The 18,196-nt window shown below is 50.2% G+C and overlaps 1 protein-coding gene across 3 annotated transcripts in view; it reads right to left on the bottom strand.

Annotated features, from left to right (window-relative positions):
• Positions 1-18,196, bottom strand: part of LCOR (ligand dependent nuclear receptor corepressor) — a 135,090-nt gene that overhangs the window by 8,076 nt on the left and 108,818 nt on the right. Inside the window, exon 8 of one of the 3 annotated variants that reach the window (XR_012657112.1) lies at positions 5,902-5,995. The exons of the other annotated variants lie outside the window; for them this stretch is intronic. The gene's annotated coding sequence lies outside the window, so the exon portion shown is untranslated. The remainder of the gene's footprint in view (positions 1-5,901; positions 5,996-18,196) is intronic. 3 annotated transcript variants of the gene reach the window in all.

Raw genomic sequence — 18,196 nt, 5'->3', positions numbered from 1 at the left:
GACAGGGGCAGGCACTGGTTCCACAGTAATGACAATGAACAATAATAATGCCTGTAGCTTCTCTCTTCCTCCTCACTTTCTTTTCATGCTAAATAAACAGCCCTGCTCTTTTTAATCCTCTCTTTAGAAGCCCCTCCCCCCATGCCGTTCATTACTTCGTTACCATTCCCAGTTCTTCTCTTTCTGCTGGATCCTGTTTTGGGCTGAGTGGTTACCACTCACTGCGGGATTTGAGGGAAGGGCAGAGAACAGTAATAATGGCTTATCTGGAGAGAAGAGCAGCACAAATGATGAAAGGGCTGGAAAACTCGAGCTGTAAGGGAAGGTGAAAGAATTGGGTTTGTTTAGTCTGGAGGAGAGAAGACTGGGGGGACATGAGAACAGTTTTCAAGTACATAAAAGGTTGTTACAAAGAGGAGGGAGGTAAATGGTTCTCGTTAACCTCTGAGGACAGGACAAGAAGCAATGGGCTTAAATTGCAGCAAGGGAGATTTAGGTTGGACATTAGGAAAAACTTCCTACCTGTCAGGGTGGTTAAACACTGGAATAAACTGCCCACAGAGGTTGTGGAATCTCCATCACTGGAGATTTTTAAGAGCAGATTAGACAAACACTTGTTAGGGATGGTCTAGATCAAGGGTTCTCACACTGGGGGTCAGGATCCCTCGGGGGTCATGAGGTTATTACATCGGGGCTCACAAGCTGTCAGTCTCCACCCCAAACCCTGCTTTGCCTCCAGCATTTATAATGGTGTTAAATATATGAAAAAGTGTTTTTAATGTATAAGGGGGGTCACACTCAGAGGTTTGCTGTGTGAAAGGGGTCACCAGTACAAAAGTCTGAGAACCCCGGTCTAGATAATCCTTAATCCTGCCATGAGTGCAGGGGACTAGACTAGATGACCTCTCAAGGTCCCTTCCAGTCCTATGATTCATACATGTTTCCCGTAATACATCCTAGCATTCTATTGCCATTGTTATATTTTCAGTAACACCCATAATGCCCTTGGCTTCTTCCCGACATACAAGAAGGCAATGCTCCTGAACCGGAGAGCTTACAGACAGACAAAGGTAGGACACGGGGAAAGAGGAGGTCAAGCTAGTAACTGGACATGTTAGAAAATCTAGTGTATTGCTGACACAATGAATGTCTGGTCTGTGAGAGCACTAGAGAGCACTCCCCAGTTAGTATCACACAATTACTTGTGGGTTCCTAGTCCCTCTTCTAAAGCTACTAAACACTGGGTTGGTGTCTTCAGTGATCTCTCCCCAGGGACTCTTAGGGTCTGATCCGAAACCCACTCGAGTCTGTGCAAACACTCCCAATGGACTGCAAGTGCTGGATTCAAAGCCTATTTGGGTATTTGCATTCCCATCCCTTGAGATATTATACTGAGGCCAATCAATGTGCAAGCTGCTCACACTACTCTTCCCAGAATGCATGACTCTGCATTGGGCTAGGCTGGATTTCATCTGCAATCATGTTTCCTAGTTATCTCACTTTGTTAGATCCTTCTGAAGCTCCTTGCTCTCCTTCCCAGTCTCAGCCATCCCTCAGAATCATTTCATTTACAAGTTCAGCATCTTACAACCCATCCCTTAAGAACATAAGAACAGCCAGACCGGGCCAGGCCAATGGTTCATCCAGCCCAGTGTCCTGTCTTCTGGCAGTGGCCAATGCCAGGTGCCCCAGAGGGAATGAACAGAACAGGGAATCATCAAGTGATCCATCCCCTGTCGCCCATTCCCAACTTCTGGCAAACAGAGGCTAGGGACACCATCCCTGCCCAGCCTGGCTAATAGCCATTGATGGACCTGTCCTCCAGGAACTTATCTGGTTCTTTTTTGAATCCACTTATACTTTTGGCCTTCACAACATCCCCTGACAGAGAGTTCCACCAGTTGGCTGTGCGCTGTGTGGAGAAGTGACTTCCTTGTGTTTATTTTAAACGTGCTGCCTATTAATGTCATTGGGTGATCCCTGGTTCTTGTGTTATGAGGAGGAGTAAATAACTCTTCCCTGTTTACTTTCTCCACACCAGCCATGATTTTACAGCCCTCTGTCAACTCCTCCCTTAGTCGTCTCCTTTCCTAGTTGAACCATCCTAGTCTTTTTAATCTCTCCTCATCCTTCTTCCAGCTCTTCAATATTTTTCAAACAACTGTTGCCTGGGCACCCTAGTATTAACCGCTGGCTACTTTTTACTTCCCATTTCTCCGCCAGCTTTGTATTCATAACAAGACTATCTCACACTCTGGTTACAAAGGGTCCCTATCAGGGTTTGGTGTAGGGCTTTAGCAAAGACTTTTGAAAGAGTGAGTACATGACACTTGGTGAGTCTCCTTCAGCCACTGCTTTAGCTCCTTCAGAAAATATCTAACAGGTTAGAGAGGCACCATTTCCCCTTACAAAAGCCAGTGATATCATTTTACTACATACAGTTTTACTCTCCTTTATCATTCTATCTCCAGCGAGTGTCTGAAATGTGTTTGCTGAGACTGCTGAAAGACAGCTTGGAATTCCTGAGACACAGGTACAATGCTGGCATCTCTCCACGGCTCTGTATAGTAACTGTTTTCACTGCATGTCAGAGCAAATCCCTTACGCAGGCTTGTCCCCCCCCCAGGCTGCAGAGTAACAATGGAGAAAACAAGCCTTAAACCCCACTAGAGAGAGGAGAGGGTGGGTTTCAGCCTGACTGCTCAAAGAGACGGGGCTCAGCAGTACTTATTCCAACTGAAGGCTAGTGCCATTTTCACAAGAGAGAGGCGTGGGTTCTTTTACCTGTTTGAAAGCCCAGTTTCTGAGGATGGCAGCCATTTTCAAGCAGTTGGCCAGCAATCTGGCCTGAATTTATAGCACACTCAGGGGTGTGGCTACTGACTAGCCCCCACCTGTGTGACACACTCCTTTGCCTACTGTGGAATTAGCGAAGTAGGCTCAAAGGAATGCTGGAATGATGGCGGATCAGGAAGTGGTTACAATGGCAAAACAATGAACTTCTTCCTTGTTAGGGCTGGTCTGGGGGGTTTAAAGCAATGGGGTTTGTGAAGGCAGACCCTAGGCAGATACAGGATTTATTTGGATCTGCTTAGTATAAGGAAAAGCATGTTGTGGTCTGAACAGTTTCTTGCCAGGGACGAGGTTATCAGTCCTCAAAGACCAAATCTGGGGGCCCCAATCCTGGGAAAGGAAAGGTGGTGACTCTCCCCTGCTTTACGGTAACCTGGACCTGTGTAGCGAGTATGCAAGGCAGGGGGTGGCACTGTAAATCCCCTTTGCACAGGTGTGAATAAGTCTCTGGGCTCTAGGACAGGGAAGCAGCAAGTCCACAGAGCCCACGTTCCACTTGCGTCACTAGGATGACACCAAGCTCCCATTCTTAACAGCTTACGGGGCATGTCTCTCTTCTGCTTGTGCGTAGTTTAATTTATTCCTGGTGTGTAAGCTGGGGGCCTGATTCTGATCTCATTTACACCACCATAACTCAGCTGGCACAAGCAGGGTTCACTCTCAGCTCCATTAACTTGAAGATTTACGAGGGAGGAAAAAGTTTGCATTTTGTAAAGGAAACAAAGGGGGGGTGGTTTATCATCAATAAACTGACGCCCTCCCCCCCTGCCCCAAGTGACCCAGAGCCACTCAGCTGTTTCGGGGCATCTTTTGTTCAGAAAGCTCCGGTTTAACACTTTCAGTCCTGGGGATTTATTTCAATATCTCATCTCCAGCTGACCCATCCCCTCGTCAGCCGGAAACGGTAGTCCTGCCTCTGGCTGTGCCTCATCTCCCTGGGCTGCAGAGTGACCTCAGGGTAGAGATTTCTCCATTACCTACAGAAACATTCTTCTCTTCCTTAGAGCACATCTGTCAGAGTAACCTGGGCTTTTGGGTTCCCCCGTAGTTTTCAGTGCGGAGTGTAGGGTTATGTGTGTTATGATGCAGATGAGTTGCAGGCTGCTAATTGCTTCCATTCTCAGGTCTACTGGGGACAGCGGCTCTCGGGTAGCTAGATTCCTCACCAATTTGTCTCTGTTTTGGCAGTACTGTGAACCGTGGATAGTGCAAGAAACAGACTGCGCATGTGACTCGCTCTGGGATAAATCATGTTGGGGGGCTCTTTAAGGCACCCAGTGTCCTTTAGGCAGGGTTCCCTACAGATTATGTAGAAATCATTCACCTGCGTAGTTTATAAAAAAGAAGAGGGAGGGGGACTTGTGTACAGGGTACAAATACCTTCCTGGGGGTATCAGAGGGCTCTTTCATCTAGCAGAGAAAGGCAGCACAAGAGCCAGGAGCTGGAAGCTGGACCCAGTACAATTAAGAATCCAACCCACATTTTTAACAGTGAAACGAATTCCCGAGGGAAGTAGCAGATTCTCCACCTCTTGGTGGCTTCAGACCCAGACTGATCACTCTCTGGAAGACATGCATTAGCCAAACAAGTTAATGGGCTTAACGCATGGGTAACGAGGCAGACTGTAATGGCCTGTGTTATACAGGAGGTCAGATTAGATGATCTAATGGTCCCTGCTGTCCTTAACCTCTATGATCTGCTTTCCAGTCTCTTTCCCCACTTGTCCTCTTTCCTTGGGGATGGAGCTCAGGGGTTTCTTACTTGGATGTGCCCAAAGAATCTGTCACCCTATCAGGGTGGTCTCTGGAGAAGCTATGGCCAGGGAGACTCCCTGCTAACGCAGTTGTGCTACCAGAGTACGAGGGGGCTGAGTATCTGCTGGGAACACGGGAGCTTCATGTGGATCTGTGAGGATCACCCAGGTTTGGGGGCCTGGTCAGGAACTCAACAAGGGGATCTTCAGCGAGATTTACTTCTTGGAGGAAGGGCTGCTCCAGCACTACGATTGCTAGTCTCAGCCCAGAAAGTTACCACAGTACCTGTGTTGCACAGGTCCTTGCTGCCAGTCATTCCAGCTTTGAAGCCACTCACGCTGAGGTGTAACTAGCTGTTTTAATGACCCCTTCTTGCACATACTCCACTAGTTGACTGGTCTACACCACCTCAATCCCCGCCTCGCCCTATGTCCCAGCCACACATGCGACTCCAGTTCCACTGCTGTGTACACAATTTCACGTGTACCCTGGGTAGCCCAGGTAGATTCCCTGGCCTGACACCGGTGCTCTTAGCACCTACTAGCTTTCCCGGGGACAGTCCCCTTCTTTTCAATTTGTCACTGAGGTTGGCAGAGAAATTCAGGGGCAGTAGCTGTCAGCTGTACAAATGCAGCTGTTGCTATGCAACAGTCCTGGTGTAGCAATTAATTCTCAGCAAAATGGGCTGTGCTCTGAAGCTATTTGCATAGCTGGATGCTGTAATCCATTTGTTTGCATTGAGCCTCCACTATTTTGTAGAGTTCACAATCATTCCTTCCCCAGCTCTCACAAAATCCAGGGGCTCTTACAAAGGCTGAGCAGACATAAGTGATCTAGCCCATAAAAGGCACTTATTTATTTCTCAGTAAGAACCAGAGACTGCCTAGGTATGAACACGGCCGTGTAGAGCCAAGAGGAACCACCAGATTATCTGCAGTGCACGTGGGAGCTCTGCGGGCTCTGCCTTTAACTCATTTTGCCCCTGCCATTACCGTTTATGGAGTTACCCTGCTCCTCAGGGTTGGTGCACATCACTCTGGGCAGCCTCTTGCTGAACGAGCCCAGGATCCTGTGTGTGTCTTCTGGGGACAGGCAGTGGGGGAAAGGGGGAGTGTGACTGTTTCACACCAACCTACCTGGAACGTTGGTCTCCAAAAACCTATCCATCAGAATAGTGTGGTGCCCGTTTCCCCACCCCCAGAGTCTCTCTATTGAGTGTGAAGCCTGGGTCTCTTTTTTTAAGCCCTTGAACATCAGTTTGATAGATTATAAGTTTACAGATACGTTTTGTACCTCAGAGGCACAAGAAGCAGCAGCAGAACAGAAGTTCAAGGCTAAGTGTTTCTGTTCCTTTCAGACCACTCTAAGCACCACGATTATATAGTTCCTGAAAAGAAACAAAACATAGCTATAAACTTATAAAATCCAACTGAGTATTGTACTGGGGAGACCTTCCCCCTCCCTCTTCTGCCATCATGCAGATGACTCTGATGGGCAGGTGCGCACAATGGACTACGCCCTGCCAAGGCAGGAAAGGGAGCGCATCCAAACAATCAAACCGAGAGGGCAACAGAAAGCTACTTCAAATTGGAGCCCTGCTTTGTATCTAAGTTGTGCAGGCAGGTTCACCTTTCGAACACAATTAAAGGAACATTTTTCAGGACTCATGAGTACTACTCTCTATACCTGACCTGAATATTTCTCTAGCAATATGTCAATCCAAGACACATTAATGTACAAGTATTGTCATTGTGATCTGTGTTGAGATTCCGGTTTGGTCTACGTTTAAATGTTTTGCCCCCATAGCTACAGCAGTTAGGAGTGTGAAAAAACCAAACAAAACCATGCTAACCAACAGAGCTATGCTGGCAAAAGGCCTAGTGCACATGCAGTTACACCACCAAAAGAAGCCCTTTTGCGAGAATAGCTTATTTCGTTCGGGAAACTGGCACACGTTCTACCAACAAAAGAATTCTTTTGCACCCAGTATAAGATCCATCTCCACCAGGCGGGTTTTTTGGTATAGCTTTTCTAGCGTATACAAGGCCTCAGTAATTAAGTGTGGTTTGGATGAACCAGTTTAGTTGTAACACATTTCAGTGCTCAGCATATGCTTTGAACGTAATACTCCCCAGCTGAAGAACAGGGTAGTTTACAGCTCTGTTGGTGCTGCAGTGATTCTGTCTGACTGCAGAGGAAAGAGATGAGCAGTGCAGACCGAGGAGAAATTCAGTGCAACAACTAGAAGTGAGAGAATGTTTTCTTAACTTAAATTGAAAGCTTAAGTGCTGCATAGCACAAGCAAAACAGTTCCAGAAAAAGACCACAGGCCCACTGAATTTTCAAGGTCCTGGATTTCTGCTGTCCCTGATGACCTGCTTTGGGGATTTATAAAGCGTGAGTTAAACTAAAAGCAGAAAGATAAAAAGTTATAGGGATTTTTTGCAAAGTGCACTTGTCCATCAATTTACTCGGGATGTACAATGAATCAACTGGCTCCAATAAACAGCAGGCACCCAGCCCTGGTTCAGACTTTTAACCCTTCAGAGTATTCATTTTGTAGAGGGATTACACATTGAAAGCAACCTTCTTCCCCACCTGTATCCAAACAAAGCCACGAAAGGTCAAGGTAGTTTATGCACAATTAAAACCAAACATAATCCATAATACACTCTTGTTTCTGCAGTGTTCCTGTCTCTGCTCGCTTCCACCCTACTCCTGTACAGGGGTTTATCACCAGTTGTGACACATCTAACATTAGCCTCGCTGGGGCTAATTAAAAACCTTGCCATCTAGCCCATGTCTTTAAAACCAGGGGAAATTTATCAAGCTGCAAACATTGCCCCATGTACTGGCTTTCAAGGGCTTTTCACAATTGTCCTGACTAATTTCTCTAATTACCAAGATTTTTCTTTTAAGAGGTGGAATAAGAAATCAGCATGAGTGCTCCTGTGTGTGATGGTTCCAACAGCATCAGCGCTGAGCATGGCATTATGGAAGATGGTGTACCTAGCTACTACATTGAGGTGCATATTATAAAGCCAGAAGACAGCTGGCAAACCACACCAGCCGTGCAGAGCTCTTCAAAGGCTTTTCACAGCACGGCACATTTTTTAAATGTAAAAGCACCTGGACACAACACTAGAGAAGGACATGCAGGGAACAATCCCATTGCTAAGCAAGAGGATGCACTGTCTGATTGAATGATTCCATGAACACAAAAGAGGCAAGTGGCATCTGAATCTCCCCATAGGAGGGTATTGTGTAGACACCTCTACTCCCCGTCTCCGAACACATCATTGCTGCTATCTGGTCTGGGCTCTGGTAAATCAGGAACTGCAGCTCTAAGGCCCAGATCCTGTAATCAGATCCCTATGCTCAGACACTGAAGTCAGTAGGGGCTCAGTTGCAGGATGAGGACCTTATGGCTTGTGTTCATTAGGGATTTTTGCACCATTGTAGCTATCCCAGCACAAACCCTCACCGGAGATGCCCTGCACTAGGGTCACACAGGGCTTACGCCAGGGTACGTCTCATGGACGAGACCCTCATTTTATGCTGCTGCGTGTAAACATCTCTAGTGCAGACAACCCCAGAGTCATTCCTGAGCCCAGCTCTGGAACCCTAGCACTAAGCACTGCCACCGTCCAACACAGGGAACTTCAAGGGTTTTAGTCTCATGAATCTTGCAGAAACAGGCAAAAGTGAGGCAGGGTTTTTTGCTCTGAAGATGTAAAAGATCAGATGCAGCAATTAGCTATAGCACCTTAGACTGCTAAATATACAAGCAGCAGAATCGCAATTATCCAAATGTCAGGAGGGACATGCTGAATAAGATAGGAGAATAATGGGAAACTTCGGTGTAATTAACTGACGTTTGGGAATGTGACCCCATTTCAGAAACCAGTGAGTTTAGATAACTGAGCGTTGGCCAGACAAGGCTGTACTGTAACAGAAACACTTCTGTAACCTCAGCTTTAGCATTCTCTACCGACAAATGCTGAAATGTGCTGCCTAAGAATAGATTTTGAAACATGAATGGCCCATTTCAGAAATATGTCAGTATCTCCAGCTAACTGCTGTCCTTCAATTGGCAATTGACTTTTTGCTAATAGTCCATCAGAAGGCCTGGCTGGTTGGGAAGTAGGTTAAGACAAGGAAAATGCATTTCACCATTAGAATGCCTGGGGAATAAGACTGACTCAAAGTTGATGGCTAAAGTAAGTTCTATTTTTAATGTGGGTTAATTTAGCTGTTGTTCAACTGCTATTAAATGATACAGGTTAATTTTGCAGTAGACAGACAGCTGTTAAAACAAAAAAAATTAATAGGAAATCTTTGAATTTCTCATGCATTCCAATGAAGAGGGACATTTCCTGTGTCCTAACATACCTCGTTCCCTATTAAGATCAAGCTTCTTATCCTCACCTTCAAAGCTCTGCACATCTTCATCCTACCTACATCTTTGTTCTTGTTTCTTATTACTCCCCGTATCTCTTCTTTAGCTCCCTACACTCATCCTTACATCTCACAGATTTGGCTCCCCTGTCCCTGAAGTTTCCTTCTCAGCTCACTGGCCGAAGAGCACCTGCAGTCTCCAGTCATATCTCTGGACAAAATTCAATGCTAGCGCAAGGCTCACAAACCCCAATCCTTGTCCAGAAAATGCCATCTCCCATCCCTCTAAGTAAGCACTTCACCCCAAGTCTCCCAGGGTGTTTCAGTGTCCAATTTTTGCCTGGGTAGACTGTGTGACGAAGTGAGGGCTGTCTCACTGAAAGCCTCCCCCCACCCCCCCCGATGGACTGCATGAGGCCAAGAGTGGGCACGATCTGTGAATCCGTGAGAGACTGTAAGCTATTTAAAGCATGAACTGTGTCTTTAACAGCACTGACCATGCCGTCACCACTTAAAAACTCTTTATTATATTTAAAGCAGGCAAACTCCAGCCAGTGCCTATGACGCTGACCAATATCATCTCATTGTTTTCTTGTGCTCCATGGCTAGGGCTCCTCAGTGCCATGGTAATACCAATAAATAATAATAGATTTTAGCAACTTACTCTTTGTAATTAGATGTTGTGATTAGAATACATTTTATATTTCGGTGCAGTTTTCATTTAAGCAAGAAAACGGTTCAGTTTCAAATTTACAAAAAAAACTGAGTCAGAAAAACATCAGTTGCCTGTTTGCCATAAAAAATAAGTCAGAATTCATCTCCACTAACTTGCACCTTGAGGGGAACCGAACTCTCAGAGAAGTGAATGTGACCAGCCACTCGACACCCAAGGGTAAAGACAAAGAAGCCAAAACAACACCAAGGCTGCATTTCCTAGACACTTTTTCAGAGATTCTCTCACCATGCAGTTCCACTGGTGCTACCAACTAGGAAAACGTTCCCCACCCTTCTCACTGCAGACAAAGCCTACGACAGCCAGTTAGCACAGGCTGATCATCAATGCTCGTGGGTCTCTTCTGCCAAAGGTGTTTGTAACTCCTTAGTGGGAATTCCAAACCCTGAAGGCCCTGTCTCTGCTAGAGCAATTAGGACCCATACAGGCCAGCTCCAGGCCCCAGCACGCCAAGCACATGCTTGGGGCGGCATGCCAGGGGGGGCGCTCTGCTGGTTGCCGGGAGGGCAGCAGATGGCATCGGTGGACCTCCCGCAGGCGTCCCTGTGGAGGGTCCGCCAGTCCCGCTGCTCCGGTGGACCTCCCACAGGCGTGCCTGTGGATGCTCCACCGGAGCTGCGGGACCAGCGGACCCTCTGCAGGGACACCTGCGGGAGGTCCACCGGAGCCACAGCGCCCCCCGTGGCGTGCCGCCGTGCTTGGGGCGATGAAATGGCTAGAGCCGGCCCTGGACCCATATGTCACTAATTGCTGACAGCATTGTGCCAGCTCTAGTCTTTATAGGGCACCTGCATTTTGACTACTGTGGTCTAACTTCAGATCAGGTGACTCCAGAGTCTGACCATCTTTAGGACACACAGCAAAGCCTTGCCCTTGCCAGGGCCAGCTCCAGGCACCAGCTTAGCAAGCAGGTGCTTGGGGCGGCCACTCCGGAGAGGGGCGGCAGGTCCAGCTATTCAGCGGTAATTTGGCGGAGGGTCCCTCACTCCCGGTCAGAGCAAATGACCTCCCGCTGAAATGCAGCAGACAGTGATCATGGCTTTTGGGGGCTGGGGCGGGGGCAGGGCTGCTTGGGGCGGCAAAACCCCTGGAGCCGGCCCTGGCTCTTGCAGAAAGCCCTGCCATAATTACTGACTCTCACAATCAAACACCCTTTTATTCCCCAACTCCTACAACTCTCCTCCCTCTGCCACCAGAAGAAGCTGAGTTTTGATGCTGTCACTCACACTTCCACAGACCATGCCATTGTTCAGAGTCCGAGCTGTCTCTATGGCTAGTCTACAGGCAGCGTTACAGCCATTTCTAACTGAAATTGTGATTTTTAACCGATTATGTTAAACTGTTGTAAGAGGTTGTGTGGACATGTTTGTTTGGATTAAACCAAGTGTGACACTATGCCCTATATTCTTCATAGAAATATTGTTATAATACGATTATAGCATAACTGATATATTTTGTGCAAGTTAAGCATGTACTGAATATGATTGTCCCATTTGTATCATTTTTGTGTCTAAGGTTAGGAATATCAACTGTACATCTGTACTCCAAAAGTGTTTGCACCTGGGAAACACCCACCAGACAGAATGCAATCAGTCTGGCTAGCTAGCTGGGGACAAGTCAATGAACCATTAGGGAGAACAATTGGTCTTTGAAGATGCCAGTCTCCCACCCTCCTGAGATGCTACAATCAACCTCTGACTCATGGCTGCTTTGACACTGCAGGGTCATGTGATTAAGTCACCTGGTACTGGACTCCATGATAGAATACCAATATTTTCCCACTGGGAGTAGTGGGGGGAAAGGGGTGTACCACACTGGAAAAGAAAGGCTTCCCGCCACATGTAAAACTTGTAAGACGGAGGAGGGACATAACCAGGGTTCTTCACTGAATCCCCGCCCAGAATGACTGCGACGAACATCTAAGAAACAAAGACAAATGAGAGGAGAAGGACTGAGCCCAGGCTAGGAAGGGATCTGGCCTGTGACAGAAATACCTGGAGTTTTAAGCTGCAGGTAAGAGCAGCTGGCCTTCAAGAACCTCTGCAATCCGCCTAAAACAACATTAGGATGAATTGCTACTTGTAACCAGCTTCTTCAGTAGTAAGTCTGGTTTGGGTGTTTGTTTCAGTTGCTGGGTAATCTGCTTTGGTCTGTTTGCCAACCTTTATAATCACTTACAATGTATCTTCTGTAGTTGTGAAACTTGTTTTTGTTTTCCCTAAAACCACTTTGTGGAATTCATAACTAGGGGGTGAAAAGCTGTGCAGATCTTCCTCCTCCCTGAGGGAGGGGGCGGATTTCATGAGCTTACGCTGTGCAGTTCTCTGCAAGACAACACGATTTGGGGTTTACAGCCCAGAGGGAGTGAGCACTGAGTGCTGGACAATCCCCTAGCTGAAGGCTTCCCAGGCAGAGCTGATCTCAGTGTCTGTCCGTCTGCAGCTGGGCGTGTCCCTACCTCTGTGTGCTGGAGGAGGCTTGAGGCCTGGCTCAGCAGGACAGTGTGAGGGAGCCCAGGCTGATGAACAGGTGGGCTCAGTGGCACCCCAGGCGGGAACCCGTCACACCAAGCTTATTTCAGCTGAGCTCAAGTCACTCAGGAATCAAGTTTAAGATAAAACACAATAAGTCACTCTTAAACCAAACTAGGAGTGTCCCCAGAGGCATGAGTCCCAGTTGAATTAAAATGGTACAGTTCAACCAGGGCAAGTTTGTATGTAGGCAAAGCTTATGTTTAACTGCTTTTTAATCCTGCGTGCTCTGTAAAGCCGACACAGCTGCAGAAATGGGAGCTAGAGGCATAGAAATGTAGGGCTGGAAGGAACCTGGAGAGCCCATCTAGTCCAGCCCCCTGCACTGGGGCAGAACCAAGTAAACCTGACAGGTGTCTCTCCAACCTGTTCTTAGAAACCTCCAGTGATGGGGATTCCACAGCCTGCCTTGGAAGCCTGTTCCAGAGCTTAGCCACCCTTAGAGTTAGAAAAATTTTCCTAATATGTAACCTAAATCTCCATTGCTGCCAATTAAGACCTTTACTACTTGTCCTGTCCTTGGTGGACATGGAGAACTATTGATCACCACCCTCTTTATAACAACCCTTAACTGATTTGAAGACTGTTAGCAGGTTCCCCTCAGTCTTCTTGTCTCAAGACTAAACTTGCCAGTTTTTTAACCTTTCCTCAAAGGCTAGGTTTTCTAACCTTTTATCATTTCTGTTGCTCTTCTCTGGACTCTCTGCAAACTGTCCACATCTTTCCTAAAGTTTTGCGACCAGGACTGGACACAGTACTTCAGCTGAGGCCTCATAAGTGGCAAGTACAGCAGGACAATTACCTCCTGCACCTTACATACCACACTCCTCAGACCTGAAAAAGAGCTCTGTGTAAGCCTGAAAGCTTGTCTCTCTCACCAACAGAAGCTGGTCCAAGAAAAGATATTATCCCACTCACCTTGAGTCTCTAATACGACACTCCTGTTAATACACCCCAGACAGATATAAACCTTTTTCTCAGCTGCACTGCACTGTTGGCTCATATTCATTTTATGATCTGCAATCACCCTCCAGATTTTTGTCAGCAGTACTATCCCCTAGCCAGTTATTCCTAATTTTGTAATGCATCTGATTTTTTTCTTCTTGAGTGTAGCACTTTGCACTCATCTTTACTGAATTTCATCTTGTTGGGTTCAGACCAATTCTCTTATTTGCTAAAGTCCTTTTGATTTCCAATTCTGGTCTCCAAAGTGCCAGCAACCCCTCCCCGCTCAGTGTCCCATGGACATTCTATAAGCAGGCTCATTGACTTTAAGGCCAGAAGGGACCATCGTGAACATCTAGTCCAGGTCTGCACAACATGCGGCCCCCGGGGGCTCACTGTGTGGCCCGCGGGAGGTGAGTAAGCAAGCGGTGGGTGAGGGAGGGGGCTGAAGAGGTAGGCAGGCAAGTGGGCGGCGGTGGTAGCGGTGTGTGAGCCCGGGCGGGGTTGAGCGGTGGCTGAGAGCTGTGCGGGCGAGTGGCGTTGAATGAGGGGCGAGCTTGGAGTGTGGCGGCTTGGGAGGCGATGGGCGGGCGTGTGGGGTGAGAGGCACGAGCCGGGGGTGCGGGGGCTGAGGAGGCGAGTGAGCGGCAGTGGTGGCGGGGTGAAAGCGGCGAGCCGGGGGGTTGGTGGGCTGACGCACGCACCGGGGAGATTGGGGGTAAGCGAGTGTCGAGTGAGCAGGCAGTGCGGGGGTAGGAGTGCGAGCGGGGCGTGGGGGCTGAGGAGGTAGTGCTGGGCAGTGGCGGGGGCTAAGTATGGACGAGGCAGGTGGAGACTGAAGCGGCGAGGTGGTGGGTGCGGCAGTGGCGGGGGGTGAGGAAGCGAGTGGGCGGGCAGGTGGCAGAGGGTGGACAACGAGCAGGCGATGGGGGCTGAGGAGGCCGAGTGAGCGGGCAGTGGTGGGGGTGAGGCGCGAGCCGGGGGTTGGGGGCTGAGTACGTGCGAGCCGGGGCAAGATTGGGGGCTAAGGGACGCAGGAGCGGGCAGTGGGGGGTGAGGAGGCGGACCGGGCGGTGGGCGGCTGAGAGGTGAGTGGCTGGGCAGTGGGCGGGGTCTAAGTAGTTGGCCGAGGCAGGGGGAAGCGAAGCGGCGAGGTGGTGGGTGGGCAGTGGCGAGGGGGTTGAGGAGGCGGAGTGGGACTGGGGCAGTAGGACAGGGGGTGAGGACACGAGCAGGGCATGGGGCTAGAGGTAGGCGACTGAAGCGGCATGGCGGGGGTGAGGAGCGAGCCGGGGGGTTGGGGGGCTGGGCATGTGGCAGGGATGAGGTGAGCCAGGGCGTGTGGGTGGCAATTGGGGGGCGGGGGTAAGATGGAGCCGGGGGTTGCGGGGCTGAAGCATGTGGGGGCAGTGGGGGGGGTGAGAAGGCGAGCTGGGGGTTGGGGGCTGGCAGTGAGGGGGTGAGTAGGTACGGGCGGGTGGTGGCTGACAAGGGCAGTGGCGGCAGTGGTGGGGTGGGCGAGCGAGCTGGGGCTTGGGGGCTGGGCGTGGCGCGGGGGTGGTAAGTGATCGGGGTGACGTGGGGCTGAAGAAGTGAGTGGGAGCGGCAGTGGCGGGAGGGTGAGGGAGGCGAGCTGGGCTGGGGGGCTGGGCTAGTGCAGGGGGTGAGTAGGTGACCAGATGGACTTGGGGGCTGTAAGAGGTGAGTTGTGGGCATGGTCGGGGTTGAGGAGGCAAAGCTGGGGCTTGGGAGGCTGGCAGTGGCGGGGGGTGTAGAGGTGAACCAGTGGGCTGAGGCCGATGGGGGGCGTGGGGTGGGAGAGGAGGCTGATGGCTTGGGGCAGCTGGGCGGGCGGGTGAGGGTCGAGTGGGCTGGGGGCGGCATGCGGGGCTGATAGTTGACGGGGATGGCGGCAAAGCGTGGGCGGGCGAGTGGTGGGCGGGGGTGAGGAGGCGACGCTGGGGCTTGGGGGACTGGGCAGTGGCGGGGGTGAAGTAGGTGACCGCGGGCGGATGGGGCTGAAGAGGCGAGGGCGGGCAGTGCGGGGGGGTGAGGCGCGACGACTGGGTGGCCTTGGGGCATGGCGTGCGCGGGGGTGTGAGTAGGTGAGCCGGGTGGGTGGGGGCTGAAATAGCGATTGGGCGGGCAGTGGCGGGGGTGAGGGAGGGTGAGCGGGCGGCCATGGGGGCTGAGAGGTAGTGCGAGGCAGTGGCGGGGGTGAGTAGGTGAGCCGGGGTGGGGCTGAAGAGGCGGTGGCGGGCAGTGGCGGGGGTGGAGGAGGCGAGCTGGGGGCTTGGGGGCTGCGGCAGTGGCGGGGTGAGTAGGTGAGCCTGGGGCGGGTGGGGCTGAAGAGGCGATAGTGGCGCGGCAGTGGCGGGGGTGAGGGCAGGACTGGGGCTTGGGGGCTGGCAGTGGCGGGGGGTGAGTAGGTGAGCGCGCGGGTGGGTGGGCTGAAGAGGCGAGTGGGCGGGCAGTGGCGGGGGGTGAGGAGGCGAGCTGGGGCTTGGGGGCTGGGCAGTGGCGGTGTGAGTGGGAGCCGGGGTGGGTGGGGGGCTGAAGAGGCGAGTGGGCGGGCAGTGGAGGTGAGTGGTCTGGGCTGGCTCCCATCCCCTCTCCAAGGGTTGCAGCCGCTGGAGGTGCTGCCTTCCCCACTCCCAGCTCCTTCATTCAACAGGACAATTGATTACAAAGTGGGGGAAGAGCTTATTCTACTTCTAGTAAAAAGACATTTTTCTTTTACCTTAATTATACTACCTTAGGGGCCCGCTATAACCCATCACCAAGGTTCAACACCGCTGCTTTGGTGGGGCAGCGCTGTGGAAGGAGGGTTTGTTTCCACAGGGTGGGCAGTGCTAGGGAGGGGGGAGAGTATTTCATGGGGGCTGGACAGCGCTGAGGGGATGTTGAGGTTTGGGGGGGGCTTGGCAACGTGGTGGGGAGGGGTCAGCGGGGCTGAGCGGGTTTGCCCCTCAACTGTTTTCTTTGGAGCAATATGGCCCTTGCCGCTTTACAAGTTGTGCAGGCCTGATCTAGTCTGACCTGCTGCACATTGCAGACCACAGAACCTCACCCACCCGCTCCTGTGATAGACCCCTAACCTCTGCTAAGCTACTGGTGTCTTCAAATCATTGTTTAAAGACTTCAAGTTACGGAGAATGCACCACTGGCGCTAGTTTAAACCTGCAAGTGACCCGTGTCTCGTGCTGCATAAGAAGGTGAAAACCCTCCAGCATCTCTGCCAATCTGATCTGGGGGGAAATTCTTTCCTGTCCCCACATATGGCCATCAGTTAGACCCTGGGTATGTGGGCAAGACCCAGAAGCCAGACACCTGGGAAAGAATTCACGTAGTAGCTCAGAGCCCTCCCCATCTAATGCCCCATCACTGGTCATTGGGGGATATTGATTACTAACAGTCGTATATCAACTCCATGCCATTGCAGGTGGTCTCATCATACCATCCCCTCATAAACTTAGCAAGCAAACTCAGTCTTAAAGCCACTTAGGTTTTCTGCCCCACACTGCTCCCCTTGGGAGGCTGCTCCAGAGCTTCACTCCTCTGGTAGTTAGAAACCTTCATCTAATATCAAACCTAAACTTGTTGACCAACCAGTTTATGTACTCTCTACTCAGTTATCCAAGTCAGTATGGTTTTTCAACCAGTTGTGCAACCACCTTATAGTAACTTCACCTGAGATCAACTGCTGTACTTTATATATTTTTTTCAAGAGCTACCACGGCCTTTTGCTACTTTTAATGTGATTGCCTGAGCTGAAGAAATGTTTTAGTTCCAGTTCCTTGAGCTGGGTAGAACTATCAGTAGCTTGAATGCCAAATCCTGTTACCTTCCATAAACCTGTTCAATAGTTTGCTTATGAGTAAGCCTGCGAGTTTGTCAGGTCTGTGACTTTCCGTGACCTCCGTGACTTTTGCAGTGGCCAGTGCACCTGGCTCAGGGGCAGCTCAGGCAGCCCCTGCACCAGTGCACTGGCTGTTTCTGGGGCAGTCTTGGGCCACTACGCCCTCCCACCCCCCAGCAGAGTTTGGGTGTAGGAGGAGCAGGGGGTTGGGGCACAGGATGGGCAGCGCTTACCTAGGGGCTCCCAGAAGCAGTGATATCCCCCTCACTCAGCTGCTAGGCAGAGGCGTGGCCAGGCAGCTCTCGCACAGCCTCTGCCCAGAACGCTGGCTTTGCAGCTCCCATTGGCCACGAACTGTGGCCAGTGGGAGCTGCGGGAGCGGTGCCTGCAGGCAGAGCTGCCTGGCCACGCCTCTACACAGCAGCTAAGCGAGGGGGATATTGCCGCTTCCAGGGAGCTCCCAGATACTGATGTTAGGCTGACTGATCTATAATTCCCTGGGTCCTCTTTGTTCCACCTTTTAAAGATAGGTACTGAGTTTGCCCTTCTTCAGTCCTCTGGGACCTCACCCGTCCTGCCTGAGTTCTCAAAGATAATCACTAACAGTTCAGAGATTGCTTCAGCTAGTTTCTTAAGTACCGTAGGGTGAAATTTCACCAGGCCCTGCCAACTTGCATACATCTAACATAGCTAAATATTCTGTAAACTGTTCTATTACTTTTTGAGCATTAACAGAATTGTTTACAGAGTTACAGCAGTGCAAACCTACTGCCAGCAATGGGGTTATATGTGTGTATCCAAGAATCTAATTTGCCTTATGGAAAGTTTATCACTGATGAATAAGGTTGCTATAGAAAAACCTAGCTTGATTTTCAAATCCTCGGCTGAGATTGAAGGGTGAGAAATCCAAAAAACAGAGTGCATTTGCTGTGGAAATTACACAAAAACTGAATCCCCAACACCATTTTACAAAGACAGTTTTCAATGTTAAAGCGCATTTTAAAACACTTCTGCTCTACTCTGTGCTGGTTAGACCTCAACTGGAGTATTGTGTCCAGTTCTGGGCACCGCATTTCAAGAAAGATGTGGAGAAATTGGAGAGGGTCCAGAGAAGAGCAACAA

This window comes from Chelonoidis abingdonii, chromosome 16, assembly GCF_003597395.2.
Source record: "Chelonoidis abingdonii isolate Lonesome George chromosome 16, CheloAbing_2.0, whole genome shotgun sequence".
NCBI classification, from domain to species: Eukaryota; Metazoa; Chordata; order Testudines; family Testudinidae; genus Chelonoidis; species Chelonoidis abingdonii.
Note: the sequence above shows the minus strand (reverse complement) of the source record. Positions and strands in the feature narration are given on the sequence as shown.